Source organism: Oryx dammah, unplaced genomic scaffold (assembly GCF_014754425.2).
Source record: "Oryx dammah isolate SB20612 unplaced genomic scaffold, SCBI_Odam_1.1 HiC_scaffold_9, whole genome shotgun sequence".
NCBI lineage: Eukaryota > Metazoa > Chordata > Mammalia > Artiodactyla > Bovidae > Oryx > Oryx dammah.
In genome coordinates, this window is record NW_024070193.1 from 27,138,246 (window position 1) to 27,157,665 (window position 19,420).

Sequence of the window (19,420 nt, forward strand, 5' to 3'; positions counted from 1 at the left end):
ATGATGAATGTTTCATAAAATGAGGGATTCAAAAGAGAAAATTCTCCAAAACTCCTCCAACATTTTTCTTTCCAGTGTTCAGATAAAAATGGTAAATTAATAGAAGAGCAAAACAGTATGGGAGGCCAATACATTCAAGGAAAAGCCAAAGTTCATTTCTGCCTGCAGATTCAAACACTTGTCAGCAGATCAATAGGAGCTTCTCAGTGTGCTTTGCAAAAATCGTTCTGCAACTAATACCTCAAGGACAAGACTTGTCCTGCTTTAGCTACTGCAGATGTTTGCCTGGATTGCTGTGGGAAGTGATATTTTCCACTGGGAGGACTTTGAGGGAACGTATAGTTTACTCCATCCATTAATCATCAAACCTCAAAAACGTAGTGAAAGTTTTGGTGTTTGCATGTTTTTTCCACATAAAACTGTGTGTGTGTTTCTGTTTGTATGTGGAGGGTGTTTGTGTGTGTGTGTGTTCCTAGTCTTAGTCAGAAGTTCAATTAAATGCTGCTTCTTCAATTTAATTAGATTATAACTATGTATATATGCCCCCTTTCTCTCTCTCGTTTAGTTATACTCTATAGAAGATCTTCGATTAGCTAAGGACCTTGTTTGCATTTTTGTTGTTGCTGGAAAATTAATATTTAGTTCACACGCAGTTTGCAGAAGCACAGTAGAGGTAGGTTTATAAAGTTAATATTTCTTGAAAAAAAAACAAAGGAAAAGTTACTTAGTGTTTCATTAGCTTTTATATTTAAAAATCAGTTTCAGATCTGCAGGATGGAGTAATTTAGGCAGTATGTATTTGTGGAGCATGTATCATAAGGAAGGAATCAGGGTGGGCATTGGGGTGGCAACAGTATACTGGAAGACAAGGGCTCTGCCTTCATTGGGCTTATAGCCGTAAGAGAAGGCTGGCAAGGGGGCCAACAAATAAAATGCAGTAAGGAATATTTGGGAGCAATGCAGAGGGCAATTTTTGTGGATAGTGGAAGAAATCATGCTTAAAGACAATTGCTGAAGGATGAATGGTTACTAGTCAGAAAATGAGGAGAGAGTTTTAGTAGGAGCAGAGAGATGTCCAAAGGATCAGAGACTGCAGGTTCTGATGAAGAAGCTGATGTAAAACAAGACTAGTGCGGCTGAGAAGGAGAGGGAGGGAGGGCAGGAGAGCTTCAGGTAAGACCACTCACATCCTCAGAACTTACATCTTCCAGGGCCTTGAAGAATCGGGGCACGTTTTTCCAAAAGTCATTGTTGAAGAGACAAACACTAAACAAGGAAGCAAGATGTTTATAGATCAAGAGTGTGAAACAGGATGGTGGGACAGAGAAAGCTTAGAAGAGACTATAGCTAGGATGAACAGGATTGTCCTCTCTGAGGGGCAGACATTTGAGTAGAGACCTGAATGGCACAAAAGAGCCAATAGAGAAGAGATCTGAAGCAAGGCTAGTGCAAGCAGACGAGTAAACAGGGCAGACACGAAGGAAGCAGGAGTGGGCAATGTGTTAATAAACAGAAATGAGGAAATGGTTAACTGGAATTTGGACCTGGGCCCTGAGTCCACATCCAGAGTTCATGTCACTACCTTCAAATGCCATCCCCTATCTGGGCCCCCTGCCCTCCAGGATTTAGGAGTATTTTCTCTCTCTTGGCCCAGTAAACATGTGGGCATTGGCCATGTCTGCTCACTGACATCTGTGCACTCACCCTCTGGCCACTGGCTAGTCCTAATACTGAGTAAAAATGTGTTATGTGAAGCAATCTCTAAGAAAAAGTGGTCATATGTCTAGTATTGGGATTCTAAGACTGGGAAAGAAAACACTTTCAATGTTGAAAACTAATTAGTAATTTAATAACCCAATAAGAAATCCAACCCACTCCAGTACTCTTTGCTGGAGAATCCCATGGAGGGAGGAGCCTGGTAGGCTACAGTCCATGGGGTCGCAAAAAGTCAGACACGACTGAGCGACTTCTCACACACCAAGAAATCCAAACGTTAAAGTCGTCAAATTACTTGTACCAGTAGCTATAGCCTAAATAACAAGATAGGGAATCTATGTGTGTGTATATGTGTGTGTGTATATATATGTGTGTGTGTGTGTGTATTTATTATATTTATTTATGGAGCTTCCCAGGTGGTGCTAGTGGTAAAGAACCCTCCGGACACTGCAGGAGATACAAGAGACCCAGGTTCAATCTCTGGGTCAGGAAGATCCCTGCAGAAGGGCATGGCAACCCACTCCAGTTTTCTTACCTGGAGAATCTCATGGGCAGAGGAGCCTGACGGGCTATGCTCAATAGATCACAAAGAGTCAGATAAAACTGAAGCAACTTAGCGCACACACACACACATTCACACACACACACACATATATATAATACACACAGACACACACATATATATGTATACACGCACACACATGTATATTCTCAGCCTCAGTACTGTGAACATTTTGGACTGAATAACTCTGTGTCACGGAAGTTATCCTGTGTATTGTTTAGCAGCATTATTGCCCCCTGCCCACGAGGTACCAGTATTATCCCCTCAACGGTAGCAACCCCAAATGACTCTAGATACTGCCTAATGGTCCAGAGGAGACCACTAGTATAAAAGTATTCATGCCATGATGCTTTAAAAAAATGTTGTAAAAATTGTTGCACCACCCAGAGGGGTTTCACTTGATTTGTCTGCAAAGTTTTACAGAGAGGCATGATAAATGTGCCCCCTGAATTGAAATACTGTACATCATACATGCATTTGTAGCAGCAGGAAACAAAGTTGCTTAATTTTTTATTATTTCTTATGGTGAGTGTTCAGACATCCATCAATGTAAAAGAAACCATTTTCAAAATTTTTCTTTATAAATATGTAATATAATTGTAAAGTAAAACTCCTCTATCATCCTGATGGGGGAACAAACACTCATCTTACATATCGAGCTTTATCAGGATCTCATTCTATTTTTTTCAGTGGAGGGAGGGAGGTGGGGAGAGGTTCGATTTGCAATATGTTGATATCTATGGAATAACATAGTTTCACTTTATCATTAAGCCCTACCACACAGCTTTAATAATTTTTAAGAATAGCTTTGTTTGTTTTTTTTTACTGATTTTAAATATTCAGAAAATACAGGCAAGTATACAAAAGGAAATTAAAATCATCCATAATCTCACCATCTAGAGATAACTGTACATTACTCTTTTATAGACTCCCTTACTCTTTCATTAAATTATGTACCCAGCATTTTGCTAAGGCTGAGAATTTATGGCAGACCAGATGTACATCTTTAGATTAAACTGATCTGCACATATATTAGTATTTATATATCCGATCCCTACTTATGCCAGGTGTACCTAGATCCCTGGGTAGCTAAATAATGCTTGGGTGGAAAATTGTTTGGCTGTAAGTGACAGAAGTCTAAAGAATATGAACAAATCAATGGCTTTATCTTATTTATATAATGCAGAGTTTGAAAAAAACCATTCAGGTCTGATTCATTCCACACTTGCTTTGGGAACCCAGGTTCCTTTTAGTTTTCCTTTGTACCATCTCTAAAATCATGGATCCATTACCCCAGTGCTTGCAAAATAGCTTCTCTTTTTCAGGTATTCAGTTAGTTTCCAAGCTAGAAGGAAGGAGAAGGGCAAAGAACAAACTGTAGGGGCCTCCTGAATTTGGCCCTATCAACCAGCTTTCTCAAAACTTAAAAGAGCTTTCCCTGTGACACCCATTTATATCTCATTGGCAGGAACACTGTCACGTGGACCAAGATACAAAAAGGATAATAGTGCAAAATTATACAAAATTGAAAGCGATAGACCTCCTCCTCAAAATAGGCATATTTCTCCCCCAAGTAACCATTAACTGTTCAGTATTAGACTTCCAGATACTTGCCTATGTACATACAAAGAGAGCCATACACATAAACATTAGGAGTTTTTATTCCCACTGAAAGGCATGATAAACATTTTTATCTTCTCAGTGATATATTATTGGCAGTCTTCTAGATCAGTACGTTTAGATGTATCTTTAGAAATAATAATTGTACAATCGACCTCATTATGAACATGTTTCATCTTTGTAGTTATGTAGACTCCAAGTTACTTCTTATTACAAGTAAAGCCACTGTCATCTTCTTTGTATTGTATCCATACACAAATGGCTGAGTTCTTCTGTAGATATGCTTTCTAAAAACAGTTACTGGATCAGTATATGTGAAACATTTTTAAACACTCTACCATTTACTGTCAAATTATCTTTCAAAAGTCATAACTACTTGTACTCCTACCATCAGTGTATGAGTTTGCTTTTCTCATACTTTCATTAGCAATAGATATCCATATTTTAATGTTTCTTAACTAATAGGCAATAATGTATCTCAGGATGCGCTTATTTTTCCGCTTTTTATTATGAAGCATTTCATGTATACTCAAAAGTAGAAGAAATAGTACAATACATTCTCATTACTCATCATCCAACTTCAACAATTACTAATAGAATGCTACACTTGTTTTATCTGCATGAGGTTTAATCTTTTCCTTAATTTTCCTGCCATAGTCTTTCATTTTTTGTTTGTTCATCTTTCACTCCTCATCCTAGTACTAGTTCTGATTTCAAGCATCATACCTGTGAGTCAAGTTTTCCATCTAGAGTAGAAATAATATATGTGTAGCATGAGGGTTATCACTTCCCACTCTGCACCTGGTAGGTATCATGAACCAATGAATGCATCAGTTTGCCGGAAGCCCAGCCTATCTTTGAAACCCTTTTTAACACAGGGCTTTAGACCAGTAGGTCTCAAACATTACCATACTTAAGCATCACCTGGAGAGCTTGTTAAAACACAGTCTTGGGACTTCCCTGGGGGTATAGTGGATAAGAGTCTGCCTACCAATGAGAGGGACATGGGTTCAATCCCTGGTCCAGGAAGATCCTACATGCTGCAGAGCACCTGAGCCTGTGCTCTGAAACCCCCGTGCCACAGCTACAAGTCTTTGTGCCACAATTACTAAGCCTGTGTGCTGCCACTGCTGAAGCCTGGGCACCCAAGAGCCTGTGTTCCACAACAAGAGAAGCGACTGCAGTGAGAAACCCATGCACTGTGACAAAGAGTAGCCCCGCTCACAGCGACTCGAGAAAGACCCTGCACAGCAGTGAGACCTGGGGCAACCGAAAAGAAAAATGTATGAAAAAGAAAAAAAGAGTATTAAGAAAAACACAGTCTTGGATCCCTTCCCCACAGATTCTCATTCAGTTAGGTCTGAGTTGGAGCCTCAGATTCTGCATTTCAAACAACCTGCCAGGTAATATTGATAGTGTCTGTCTACATGACACATTCTGCTACATTACTCTAGGCCATATCTGGGAGAAGGCAATGGCACCCCACTCCAGTGCTCCTGCCTGGAAAATCCCATGGACGGAGGAGCCTGGAAGGCTGCAGTCCATGGGGTCGCTGAGGGTTGGACACGACTGAGCGACTTCACTTTCACTTTTCACTTTCATGCATTGGAGAAGGAAATGGCAAGCCACTCCAGTGTTCTTGCCTGGAGAATCCCAGGGAGCCTGGTGGGCTGCCATCTATGGGGTCACACAGATTCGGACACGACTGAAGTGACTTAGCAGCAGCAGCAGCAGGCCATGTCTGACTCTTAAAACCCCATGGACTGTAGCCTGCCAGGCTCCTCTGTCTGTGAGATTCTCCAGGCAAGAATACTGGAGTGGGTTGCCATTTCCTTCTCTGGGAAATGCAGATTCTTTTTTTTTTTTTTTTTTTCATTCAGGGGGTTTTCTGCAAAGCCTGTAGTTCAGCTTTTCTAACAAGCTTCCAGGGCACACTGCTGTTCTATAGTCCAACTTTGAGTATCTAGGTCCTCAATGACCACTGCCAGAAATGGTATATCAGGTGAATCAATTGCCTATGCCTGACCAAGACAAAACAGCTTCCTTTATCTCAAAGAGTCTTAAATATGACTACGAACCAGAACCAAACTGGCTACAAAATATGCAACTTAGAAACTTATATTGAATTTTAGATTCCGGGGCCCTTCAATGAGAAATTCTGATTCAATAAGTTTGAAGTGGGGCCTTGGAGTCTCATTTCCTTTGGTCAATTCTGGGGCACAGGTAAGTGTTTGAACCACTAGGTTACATGTCATAGATGGTGATGCCTAGGTAGGTGTTCTTTCTTGGATGTATCCGGTCCCTCTCCAAACCATCTATCTTATCAAGACACTTGTATTTGCATTGACCATTTATTATGCATGACTCTGCTGATTGTTGGGAGCCATGCAAAAATGAAGCAGGAGTTGAATCAGAGGTGCTTCTACTCCTCTAGACCTGACAATCTGGTGAAAGGCAGAGACATAAGAATACATAACCAAACACATATAGGAAATTGGAGAAGAAAAAAAATTCTTCCTTATTTCCTCCTTTTTGAAAGTTCATTCAGTACACTTAATAGGAATTTTTCCATTCCAGAAAGAAATATCACAAAAGCATAGAAATACCAGGGTGATAGTTTTTTCATGTAATATTAAGTCATAATATGGGCTTTGCACATGGGTTGTATTCCTGACTATTAGCTAGGCTTGAAAGTATAACACATGTTGTTCATTACTGGTACATACTACAGTGGGGAAATGAACACCACCTAGAGAACCATAGCTTCCTTCATTCCTTGACTCAGGGAGAATTTTAATCTGTAATCTTAATAATGTACAACTGTAGTTTTTGAATTTTAAATAATGTGCCAGTTGCAGTCTTGCATAGCATTCTGAGTCTCCCAAAAATCTCATTTTACAAAGCTTCCTATGCAGGGTGTAAAAATCACAAAATGCTAATAACATAAATGATATGGTAACCATCTGCTGGATAACGCTATTTGCTGTCACTGAGATACTGATAGAACCACTTGAGAAAATGGAATAATGGAGAGGGAAAAGAATGGTAATCGAACATCACAGGACTTTTCAAAGGGGGAACTGAGACATCTTTCAGCAGTGACCTTTATAACACTGCTATTGGACTGGGACTGTAATTGTCCATCACTCTCTTCAGTGGTCGATATTCCACTCACCACAACTCATTCTTTCAATACCATTGATCCCTTTAACAACATTGGCTTGCAATCACTCATTGTAAGTTACAAAGTTAATGGCATTCCTTCTGCCCTGCTTTTCAGTTCACTGTTAGGCAGTCTCAACATTCTGTCTTGATGAATGCAGCCTGGTAAGTGAATTAGGAAATTCCTCAAGTGATAGTATAGAGTGACTTTTAGACAGGTTATCGTTGTGGTTAAAGGGAGGCATGGGTATCAACTGACAGCCTCCCATCATCATTAAAAAATTCTACCTCCACTTTTAAAGGAGTTGATCTAGCTTTGAGTGTCCTGATTTAGATGTCTTTTCTTTCCTGCACAGTGGGATGGTTAGAAAGATTTTGATCTTGTGTGTACTTATTTCTTAACATTTTGGAATATTCTTATGGAATAAAAGTCCATACATTTCTAATAAACTATTTTATTAGATGTTACCAATTTAAAGTTTATATGCAAGTCAATTTTTATAACAGCTCTATTTAATAGGCATGATAAATGTTTTAATTGGGGGTTTACAGCTGAGTAAATTAAGGCTCAGGGAAGTTAAAGAAAAGAATGGCTGTGAACTGGCAGTCTTATACACTACAGAACAACTTAAAGTTGCACCAAAAAAAAAAAAAAATGATGTTATGTGGCTGCTGCTGCTGCTGCTAAGTCGCCTCAGTTGTGTCCAACTCTGTGCGACCCCATAGACGGCAGCCCATGAGGCTCCCCAGTCCCTGGAATTCTCCAGGCAAGAACACTGGAGTGGGTTGCCATTTCCTTCTCCAATGCATGAAAGTGAAAAGTGAAGGTGAAGATGCTCAATCGTATCTGACTCTTAGCAACCCCAAGGACTGCAGCCTACCAGGCTCCTCCACCCATGGGATTTTCCAGGCAAGAGTACTAGAATGGGTTGCCATTGCCTTCTTCGGTTATGTGGCTAAAACCCTCATTTTCTGACTCGAAGCTTTTTCCACTTTATTATTTTGCCCTTAGGGTTATCTTTTTAACATATTAAGATTTTATTTTTAGTGTTTTTCAAATCAGACATGCTGAATACACGCTGTGACATAAAGCCCTAGAATCAGTTATTTAAGATGTTTTGGTTTTGCTGGACACCAATTTCCACATTAACCATTCTAAATGAAGCATAAAGCTACTGTGGGAAAGGAAGACCAGGGGAATGCAATTAGGATATTTAGTTTTATTCTATACATAGCACCATAGTGATACAGATGAACCCACTTTGTATTCATATTCACATTTTCCAGTCATCTGGACCATTGATCACAAACATCTGTCATTAGCTCTCAAATTCAATGAAAGGCATGAGGACTTTGTGTTTGATGGAATAGCTCTGTTGACATAGATGAATTTGTATTTTTCTTCCATGAAAAGTTTTTATATTTCTCAGGATACATACAAGAGTGGATTTGTGGCACCATTGTTCTACCAGTTTGATTTTCATTAATATAAATTATCAGTATTATTTCTGTCCACAGAAGGGAGTGAGATGGCTTTGCTTTTATTACTATTCCTCATTATGACAATCATGAACAACAGGTGATGAGAACGTATCAGAATGTTCTGAGTTCAGTTCAATCTATCAACTGTGTCTGACTCTTTGTGACTCCATGGACTGCAGCATGCCAGGCCTCCCTGTCCATCACCAACTCCCAGAGTTCACCCAAACTCATGTCCATTGAGTCGGTGATGCCATCCAACCATCTCATCCTGTCATCCCCTTCTCCCTTCACCTTCAATCTTTCCTAGGGTCTTTTACAATGAGTCAGTTCTTCGCATCAAATGGCCAAAGTATTGGAGTTTCAGCTTTAACATCAGTCCTTCCAATGAATATTCAGGACTGATTTCCCTTAGGATGGACTGATTGAATCTCCTTGCAGTCCAAGGGACTCTCAAGAGTCTTCTCAAATACCACAGTTCAAAAGCATCAATTCTTCTGCAGTCAGCTTTCTTTATAGTCCAACTCTCGCATCCATACATGACTACTGGAAAAACCATAGCTTTGACTAGACAGACCTTTGTTGGTAAAGTAATGTCTCTGCTTTTAATTTTTTATTTATTTTTATTTTTTATTTTTACTTTATTTTACTTTACAATACTGTATTCATTTTGCCATACATTGACATGAATCCACCACAGGTGTACATGTGTTCCCAAACATGAACCCTGTCTCTGCTTTTTAATATGCTGTCTAGGTTGGTCATAACTTTTCTTCCAAGCAGCAAGCGTCTTTTAATTTCATGGCTGCAGTCACCATCTACAGTGATTTTGGAGCCCAAGAAAATAGAGTATGTCACTATTTCCATTGTTTCCCCATCTACTTGCCATGAAGTGATGGGACCAGATGCCATGATCTTAGTTTTCTGAAGTTGAGTTTTAAGGAAATTTTTCACTCTCCTCTTTCACTTTCATCCAAGAGGCTCTTTAGTTCTTCTTCACTTTCTTCCATAATGGTGGTGTCATCTGCATATCTGAGGTTATTGATAATTTCTCCCAGCAATCTTGATTACAGCTTGTGCTTCTTCCAGCCCAGCATTTCTCATGATGTTCGGTTCGGTTCAGTTGTTCAGTCGTGTCCAACTCTTTGCGACCCCATGAATCGCAGCACGCCAGGCCTCCCTGTCCATCACCAAATCCCAGAGTTCACTCAGACTCACGTCCATCGAGTCCGTGATGCCATCCAGTCATCTCATCCTCTGTCGACCCCTTCTCCTCCTCCCCCCAATCCCTCCCAGCATCACAGTCTTTTCCAATGAGTCAACTCTTCGCATGAGGAGGCCAAAGTACTGGAGCTTCAGCTTTAGCATCATTCCTTCCAAAGAAATCCCAGGGCTGATCTCCTTCAGAATGGACTGGTTGGATTCTCCTTGCAGTCCAAGGGACTCTCAAGGGTCTTCTCCAACACCACAGTTCAAAAGCATCAATATTTTGGCTCTCAGCTTTCTTCTCAGTCCAACTCTCACATCCATACATGACCACTGGAAAACCAAAGCCTTGACTAGACGGACCTTTGTTGGCAAAGTAATGTCTCTGCTTTTCAATATGCTATCTAAGTTGGTCATAACTTTTCTTCCAAGGAGTAAGCGTCTTTTAATTTCATGGCTACCATCACCATCTGCAGTGATTTTGGAGCCCCCCCCAAAAATAAAGTCTCTCAATGTTTCCACTGTTTCCCCATCTATTTCCCATGAAGTGATGAGACCAGATGCCATGATCTTTGTTTTCTGAATGTTGAGCTTTAAGCCAACCTTTTCACTCTCCACTTTCACTTTCATCAAGAGGCTTTTTAGTTCCTCTTCACTTTCTGCCATAAGGGTAGTGTCATCTGCATATCTGAGGTTATTGATATTTCTCCCAGCAATCTTGATTCCAGCTTGTGTTTCTTCCAACCCAGCGTTTCTCATGATGTACTCTGCATATAATTTAAATAAGGAGGGTGACATGATACAGCCTTGACGTACTCCTTTTCCTATTTGGAACCAGTCTCTTGTTTCATGTCCAGTTCTGTTGTTTCTTGACCTACATACAGATTTCTCAGGAGGCAGGCAAGGTGAACTGGTATCCCCATCTTTTTAAGAATTTTCCACAGTTTATTGTGATCCACAGTCAAAGGCTTTGGCATAGTCAATAAAGCAGAAGTAGATGTTTTTTTGGAACTCTCTTGCTTTTTCAATGATCCAGCAGATGTTGGCAATTTGATCTCTGGTTCCTCTGCCTTTTCTAAATCCAGATGGAACATCTGGAAGTTCACAGTTCACCTACTGTTGATGCCTGGCTTGGAGAATTTTGAGCTATGCTTTGCTAGCATTTGAGATGAGTGCAATTGTGCTGTAGTTTGAGCATTCTTTGGCATTGCCTTTCTTTGGGATTGGAATGAAAACTGACCTTTTCCAGTCCAGTAGCCACTGCAGAGTTTACCAAATTTGCTGGCATATTGAGTGAAGCACTTTCACAGCATCATCTTTCAGGATTTGAAATAGCTCAACTGGAATTCCATCACCTCCACTAGCTTTGTTCATAGTGGTGCTTCTTAATGCCCACTTGACTTCACATTCCAGGATGTCGGCTCTAAGTGAGTGATCACACCATCATGGTTATCTGCGTCATGAAGATCTTTTTTGTATAGTTCTTCTGTGTATTCTTGGCATCTCTTCTTAATTTCTTCTCTTCTGTTATGTCCATACCATTTCTGTCCTTTATTGTGCCCATCGTTGCATGAAATTTTCCCTTGGTATCTCTAATTTGCTTGAAGAGATCTCTAGTCTTTCCCATTCTGTTGTTTTCCCCTATTTCTTTGCATTGATTGCTGAGGAAGTCTTTCTTATCTCTCCTTGCTATTCTTTGGAACTCTGCATTCAAATGGGTTTATTTTTCCTTTTCCCCTTTGCCTTTCATTTCTCTTCTTTCTACAGCTATTTCTTTTCTCTCCTCAGACAACCATTTTGCCTGAGTATATTTGTGCCTATGTGTTTATTTGTGCCTAATCTTCCCAACTACTCTCTGGGGGTAGTTATAGTTAGCACCCCCATTTTATAGAGGAGGAAACTGAGACTAAAGGATAGGTAGTGACTTGTCCAAGGTTACACAGCAGGTAAACAGTAGTACTGACATCATACCCTATTTTCAAAGTTCAGCACCCATTCTCTTATAGACTGGATTTATTCCATCTCTCCTGATATAAAACAAAACTGTGGGCCTCTCCTAGTACTAACAAAAGAAATCTCTTCTGAACTTGGTATCCCATGAGCTCCTATAGTCATATATCTGACCTCCCTCTTATCAAAGTCATTTCCTTCATATATCAGGAAAATGAAAACTATTTTAAGATCCTTTTCAGTGTGTAGTCTCTCTTTCAGGCTAAAGGTAGCTATTTCTTTTAAAGGTAAGGTGGCAGGCCTCCTTCTCCAATAATTCTCCAATTGTTTTTGCCCATGCTCCATTTTCTTACTTATCACCTTGAACACTTACTATGTGCTAAGGGTATGTTATTTTATATTATCTAAGCACATTATGTATATTTTCAGTCTTCACCATAGCCTTATGAAGTAGGCATGAGTGTATCCTCATTTTAGAGATGAGGAAACCATGACTTAGAAAGTTGAACTGAGTCATCCAGTGTCTAACAATGGAACTGAGATTTCACCAAAGAAGTCTGACCTTATTCTCTCTTCCCTAACTTTTCTTCAAAAGATTCGTGTTTGTCCAAATAAAGTCTACATAAGAGTATCATTCTCATAGGAATGGATGCCACATTTTATAAAGCTAGGGGTTCTTGTTATCCTCTAAGTTATGGATGTATTAACAAAAAAAACAATCTCTAAGACCATCATTTGTGGATGACTCACTTCTTACTACAAAACTGAGAACTTTCAAGGTTCCTTAGATAATTTTTAACTCCTTGCAGTCTGCTATGCTCTCATGAGTATGAGAGAAATGGTGTAGCTACAGCAGGCTCATGGAGCCTACAACCCAGGGAGCATGTCCTCTTCCTTGAAGATCACCATCCATTACGAGATTCATAGCAAAATCAAGGCTGGGAAGAACTGCCAAAGCATCTCACCTGTATAAGCAGTGATTGGTTATCTTCTCCAGTGAGTCAAGTATTTGCCCAATGTGCTCAATCATTTCATGGGTAAACTCTCCCACCTTTTTTCCAATGAGACATTCTGAAATATATAAAATTCCAAGTTTTCTTCTTGTTCAGTCACCCAATTGTGTCCAACTCTTTTCAACACCATGGACTGCAGCACACCAGGCCTCCCTGTCCCTCACCATCTGCCAGAGTTTGCCCAAGTTCATATTCATTGCATCGGTGATGCCGTCCAGCAATCTCATCCTCTAATACCCCCTTCTCCTTCTGCCCTCAATCTTTCCCAGCATCAGGGACTTTTCCAATAAGTTGTCTGTTTACATCAGATGAACAAAATGTTAGAGCTTTAGTTTCAGCATCAGTCCTTCCAGTGAAAATTCAGGGTTGATCTCCCTTAAAATGTACAGGTTTGATCTCCTTGCTGTCTAAGGGACTTTCAGGAGTCTTCTCCAGCACCACAGTTCAAAAGCATCAAATCTTAGGAGTTCTGTCTTCTTTATGGCCGAGCTCTCACAAGTGTACATGACCACTGGGAAGACCACAGCCTTGACTATATGGATCTTTGTCGGCAGAGTAACATCTCTGCTTTCAGCACACTGTCTAGGTTGGTCATCACTTTCTCCCAAGAAGCAATTGTCTTCTGATTTGATGGCTGCAGTCACAGTCCACAATGATCTTGGAGCCCAAGAAGAAATCTATCACTCCTTCCACATTTTCCCCTTCTATTTGCCATGAAGTAAAGGGGCCACATGCCATGATCTTAGTTTATTTAATATTTAGTCTGAAGCTGGCTCTTTCACTCTCCTCTTTCACCCTCATCAAGAGGCTCTTTAGTTCCTCTTTGCTTTCTGCCATTAGAGTGGTATCATCCGCATATCTGAGGATGTTGATGTTTCTCCCACCTATATACTTGTCATGAGAACCTCATGAATTGTATAAAATTCCAAGTTTTCTGGTAGCTAAATCCTTGGGCTGATTCCTGGGATGGGTCTTTTACTTTCAGCTTAAAACAGGTGAACTTGAATCACTTTCTGTCCAGCATATACTAGAGCTCTGGGCACATATCTTAAATCTCTCTAAACTCCAGTTTTACTCACAGTACAATAAGAATGCTGTTGTATCCACATTTTACTTTTTGGTTGATTATGGAATATAACCTTTTTCTTTGTAGCTGTAGTCACACTGTATTGTAAAATTCTCAGACCAACAGATGTAGTAGATGTAATGTGTTTTATGATTATAAAGGATCAGTACTTAAACCAAGCAAGTAAGCTATGCACACAAGGAGGAATGCTTGAGACTGTTCTTCCATATCTGTTCACCACTAGAGATTTCATAAGTCCTATAAAATGCTAAAAAGAAGAGAGCTCTGAACCTGCATATATCATCTTATGTTCTTTCTTTTAGTCTAACTTGCTGATTCTCAAGCTTTAGCAAGCTTAAGTATTACTCTTTCAGGTTATATACACCAAGCCACTCTGCCCTACTGTGTAGACAATTCAAGGATTTTTTAGGAATAACTTTTGCATAAGTTTCTTATTATCCCTAAATGTAAATTCATCCTCCTTGTAAGAGAAAACTCTGTGGCATTACTGCTTATATTCCTGGGTGTATTCTGGTCCAAGCACTTACAGTGAAAGCTCCTAAATGTTTCTGAGCCTCAGTTTCCTTCTTAGTAAAATGTAATAAAACCCACCTTAAAGATTTTAGTGAGGACCTAATTCAAGACTAGGTACCGAAAATTCTGTGTGTGATGGATGGCACATTGTATCTGCTTAGTAAATGTTATTTCCTTTCCCATCTTACATTCCCTACAGCCCATCCCATGCTGAAAATCAGAAATGGGTGGTCATTCCCGGGTTCAAAACCATGCAACTGTTTTCCCTTATCCTTAGTTTGCTTTCATACACTGTATAACTGCATAAACTCCAAAATACTCATTGATGAGTAGAATTCTTTTGGATAAATGGTTGTGCAGTTTTGCATGTCTTGTCAAGCTAGATGAGTAAAAGGATGGATACATCAACTTTAACCAGAAGTTAAGACCTGAGATTTCCCTAGGAAACCTGCTGTTCTATATGATCTTATAGAGGTTGACAGGCTTTTGATATTGAATCTGTTTAAATGCCCACTTTGGCCAAAGAATTTTGAAAGAGGGAAGAATTAGATGAGATTTGAGTCTTTCCGTGTTAAGACTCACCAACCTTAATTGCATTTTTACTGATATCAGACAACACCATGTGAAAGAGCATGTTCCTATTAAAGTCTCAACACTTGTGAAAGTTGTTCGCTTATTCTTAATGTGGGGTGATTTGGGAGTGAAACATAAATGCTGGCACTGCTCATCCATCAATCAGTGCACACCCTACAAGATGACCAATATTTGAAAGATTGATAATATAAAATTAAGTACTGGTGAGGGTATAGAATAACTGGAAATTTCATACTTTTCTGGTAAGAATGTTAAGTGCTAAACCACTTGAGACAACTATCAATCTGTAACAAAATATTTGCTTCCTCTATAACCAAGCAATCCTACTCCTAACATATGTCCACAAGATATTAAACAGTTATGTCTTCAGAAAGATCATATATGCTTTTAGCAGCTGTATTCACAATAGACAATATCTATCCATAGGAAAATGGTAAATGAATCATGATGTGTTCATAAAATTACACAGCAATAAAAAAAACAACTATACATACATTCAACACATGTATGAAACTCAAAAATTTTATGTTGAATGAAATAACCAAGTTATAATACAAAAGAGTTCATAAGGTGTAATTCCATTAATATGAAGTGCACAAATAGGCAAAAGCAATCTATGCTCTTGGCAGTACAGATATCATAGTCAGATAGTATCAGATATCATAGTCAGAATAGTATCTGTATTTGCCTGTGGTGGGTAGCTGATGGCTGGAAAGGGTCACATTTACATCTTTCTGTGGGATGAAAATGTTCTAAATATTGATATGGATAATGTCAATATATAAAAATTTATAAAGATGTGCTTTAAAGATTTATAGATTTCATTACATTCATATTATACTTGAAATTCCAAATAACCTATATATTGCCATGGAAGAGATTTATTAGCATAAGATATATCACAGGAAATTAGTGACTCTCTATGAAAAACTTTCTGAATATCCAGTTTCTTCAACAAATACGTACCATTGAAAAAAAAGGATAGAGAACTACTATGAAAGGTTTAAAGTTATTTAATAAAAAATAAACATTAGTCAAATGCAATTTATGTGAACTTTCTTTGGGTTCTAATTTATTTTTAACTTAGGTTTATATTTTAGTCATTTGGGGGAAAATTGAATGTGGACTGGTTGCTAAATTATATTAAGGGTATAGTACTAATTTTATTAGATGTGATCATGCTACTGCTAAGTCGCGTCAGTTGTGTCCGACTCTGTGCAACCCCATAGATGGAAGCCCACCAGGCTCCTCTGTCCCTGGGATTCTCCAGGCAAGAGCACTGGAGTGGGTTGCCATTTCCTTCTCCAAAGCATGAGAGTGAAGAGTGAAAGTGAAGTCGCTCAGTCGTGTCCAACTCTTAGCGGCCCCATGGACTGTAGCCTACCAGGCTCCTCTGTCCATGGGATTTCCCAGGCAAGAGTACTGGAGTGGGGTGCCATTGCCTTCTCCGATGTGATAATGCTATTGTGACTCAAAGTGAAATGAGAGTGTTTCTGGGATTTTCATTATATATCTCAACAAATATGGTGAAAGCAGAGAGGTGAAACAAGAAAGGCTAAGTGTTACTCAGGAGTAAATCCAGTTTTATGACTTGAGTGACTAAAATATAATAAAAGTAATAGAGCAATATCAGAATGGCATGAGGGTATGAGTAATGAGTCCAGGTGTTGATGTTTCCAATGAACCATTCAAGAGGAGATTGTTGGCTATGTGGCCAGGAGCTCATCACTGAGCTCTGGACTGGAGAGGAAGATGGAGGAAGTCACCAGTCCTTCAAATTGCAGCTCTGAGTTGTGTGGGGGTATTTTCTGCATTGATTCTTTTTTAAAAATTTTATTTTATATGGAGTATGGTTGATTTACAATGTTGTGTTAGTTTCAGGTCTACAGCAAAGTGATTCTGTTATACACATATCTATTCTTTTTCAGATTTTTTTCCCATGTAGGGTATTATAGAATATTAAGTAGAGTTTCCTGTGCCATATAGTAGGTCCTTGTTGGTTATCTAGTTATATTTAGTAGTGTTATATGTTAATTCCAATTTATCCCCACACACACATTTCCAATTTGGTAACCATACGTTGGTTTTCTTTGTGAGTCTTCCTGTTTTGTAAATAAGTTAATTTAGATAAATTTTTAGATTCCACAGATAAGTGGTATCATACAGTATTTGTCTTTGACTGATTTATTTGTTTAGAATGATAATCTCTAGGTTCATCCGTGTTGCTGCAGATAGCATTATTTCACTCTTTTTATGGCTGAGTAATATTCCATCATATGTATGTACCACATCTTCTTTAACTACTCATCTATAGATGGATATTTTGGTTGCTTCTATGTCTTGGCTGTTGTGAATAGTGCTGCTATGAACATTGGGGTGTATGTATCTTTTAGAATTATGACTTTCTACAAATAAATGTCAAGTTACAGCTCTGAGTTTGAAAGAGAGCAGATGAATAGAACAGAAGTGGGCAGAAGGTGAAGTCCCTCAACCCTCAAAGAGTAGACAAGTAAAGTAGAGACCCTCAAGGGAGAACTGGGAGGAAAATAAAAACCAGTAAGCCCAGGAAAGTTGGGAATAGAAAAAAGTATCTTTTGAATATCACTCAGCAAATATTTTCTGAGCACCTGCTATCCAGGCACTGGGATTGGGCTGTTGACAGATCACTGATGACACCTTCCTGGGGCTGTCCCAGTGGGCTGCCTGGGGGCAAGCACGAGGTGGCAGTAGTGGAGAGTAATCAAGACACTGAGTGGCTGGTTACTCTTACCAGAATGGTAGGAGAGAAAGCAGAGTGAGCTGGTGATGGAAATTTGAAAATGCTCTCTCCTCCTAGAGCTGATGCAGCAAAGGATCATCTTCCTGCGAGAGCCAAGCCCCTTGACACTGCTCTCATCATAGGCCCATCCTTGGTGTGATACAATTGGAATCAAGATTCATTGCATTCCAAGCAAGGAAGCTCAGCATAGGGCCCTGCAGTCAACCACACTGCAAAAAAAAAAAAAAAAAAAAAAGGCCGGAAAACAGAAATCCTCTCCAGCAGAGAATTAAAGGTGACCTACTTTTAGACTTTTGGGCTTAGCATGCCCGAGTGGAGACCCTATTTGCCAAGTCTCGGCCCACGGTTAATTTACTTTCGTTTTATTTTTCCTACTCCTGGATTGAATTATCATCACCTTCCTGAAAAGCTGTGTGTGTAATGGAAAAGCTGACACCAGCCAAAGTGGATTGTAGCAGCCCAAATGAGTCTCCTATTATCACCCTATTACATGAGGAACAGCCTTCTCTTTGCCCTTCATTCATCACCTGCTAACTATGAAAACCTAATCAAGCCGCTGTGTTTTAATGGCAGAGCTGCTCCCTGACTTGCGCTGCCCAACCCACCCCCGCCCGGCCCCAATTCCAGGAGCAGACAGATGAGTTCCATTTGGAGCTGAAATTATTGTGTGAGAAAATCACAGTTAGGGGCAAGGAGATTTTTTTCCTTTGCCTCCATGGGACAGGAAGCATTAAAGTCCAAAACAGACTCACACACTCAGACCAGAGGACTTCAGCTTTGCCTTGTGCCTCCTGCTGAAGGCTTTCAAGATCCCTCCTGATGTTTTCATAAGCATTTTCAGGGTATTAAAAATATATCCTAGGAAATGATTTTAATCGTGGGTGTTTCCTGGTCTGTGTCACACACAGTATACACTTAGGACAACTTATCCCACCCCTCCACCGTGCCCTAAAGCAAGGCCCATTTGTGAAATCTAATTATATCTGTTTCTTTCTTTAAAAAGAAGGACATTTTTAGATCTTTCACCAGGCACATTTCTCACACTTGGAAGATTTTTGTTTGATTTTTTCCCCTTGGGGGGATTTTATTTATTTATTTATTTACTTGAGAGCCCCCAAATGATTGGAGGCCTGATATTTATTTATTTTAACACCAATTTTGACAGGACACTGTGTAGGAGACAATGTAAACTCTCTTTAGTGAAGCACTTCAGTTCTGAAAGCTTCTTGGCTGTCGCTTCCCATTACTTTTTTTTTTTTTTTTTTCCTTTTCAGTCATGGGTCATCTCTCCTCTCCTTGCAAGACTGAGAGTTCATGAGAGTTCATGGCTGTTTCTAACTCAGAATTTGCAGAGCTAGAAAAATATGCTCCTCGAGATCATCATTCTCTCCTATCTGCAGCTGCTGAGCCATAACAAGGGCTTCCCTGGTAGCTCCACTGGTAGAGTCTGCCTGCAATGCAGGACATCCCAATTCTAATCCTGGGTTAGGAAGATCCCCTGGAGAAGGAATAGACTACCCACTACAGTCCTGTGGAGAAAAGATAGGCTACCCACTCCACTATTCTAGGGCTTCCCAGGTCGCTCAGCCAGCCACCTGCAATGTGGGAGACCTGGGTTCCATCCCTGGGTGGGAAGATCCCCTGGAGAAGGAAACAGCAACCCATTCCAGTATTCTGGCCTGGAGAATTCCATGGACTGTGTAGTCCAAGGGGTCCCAAAGAGTTGAACACAATTGAGT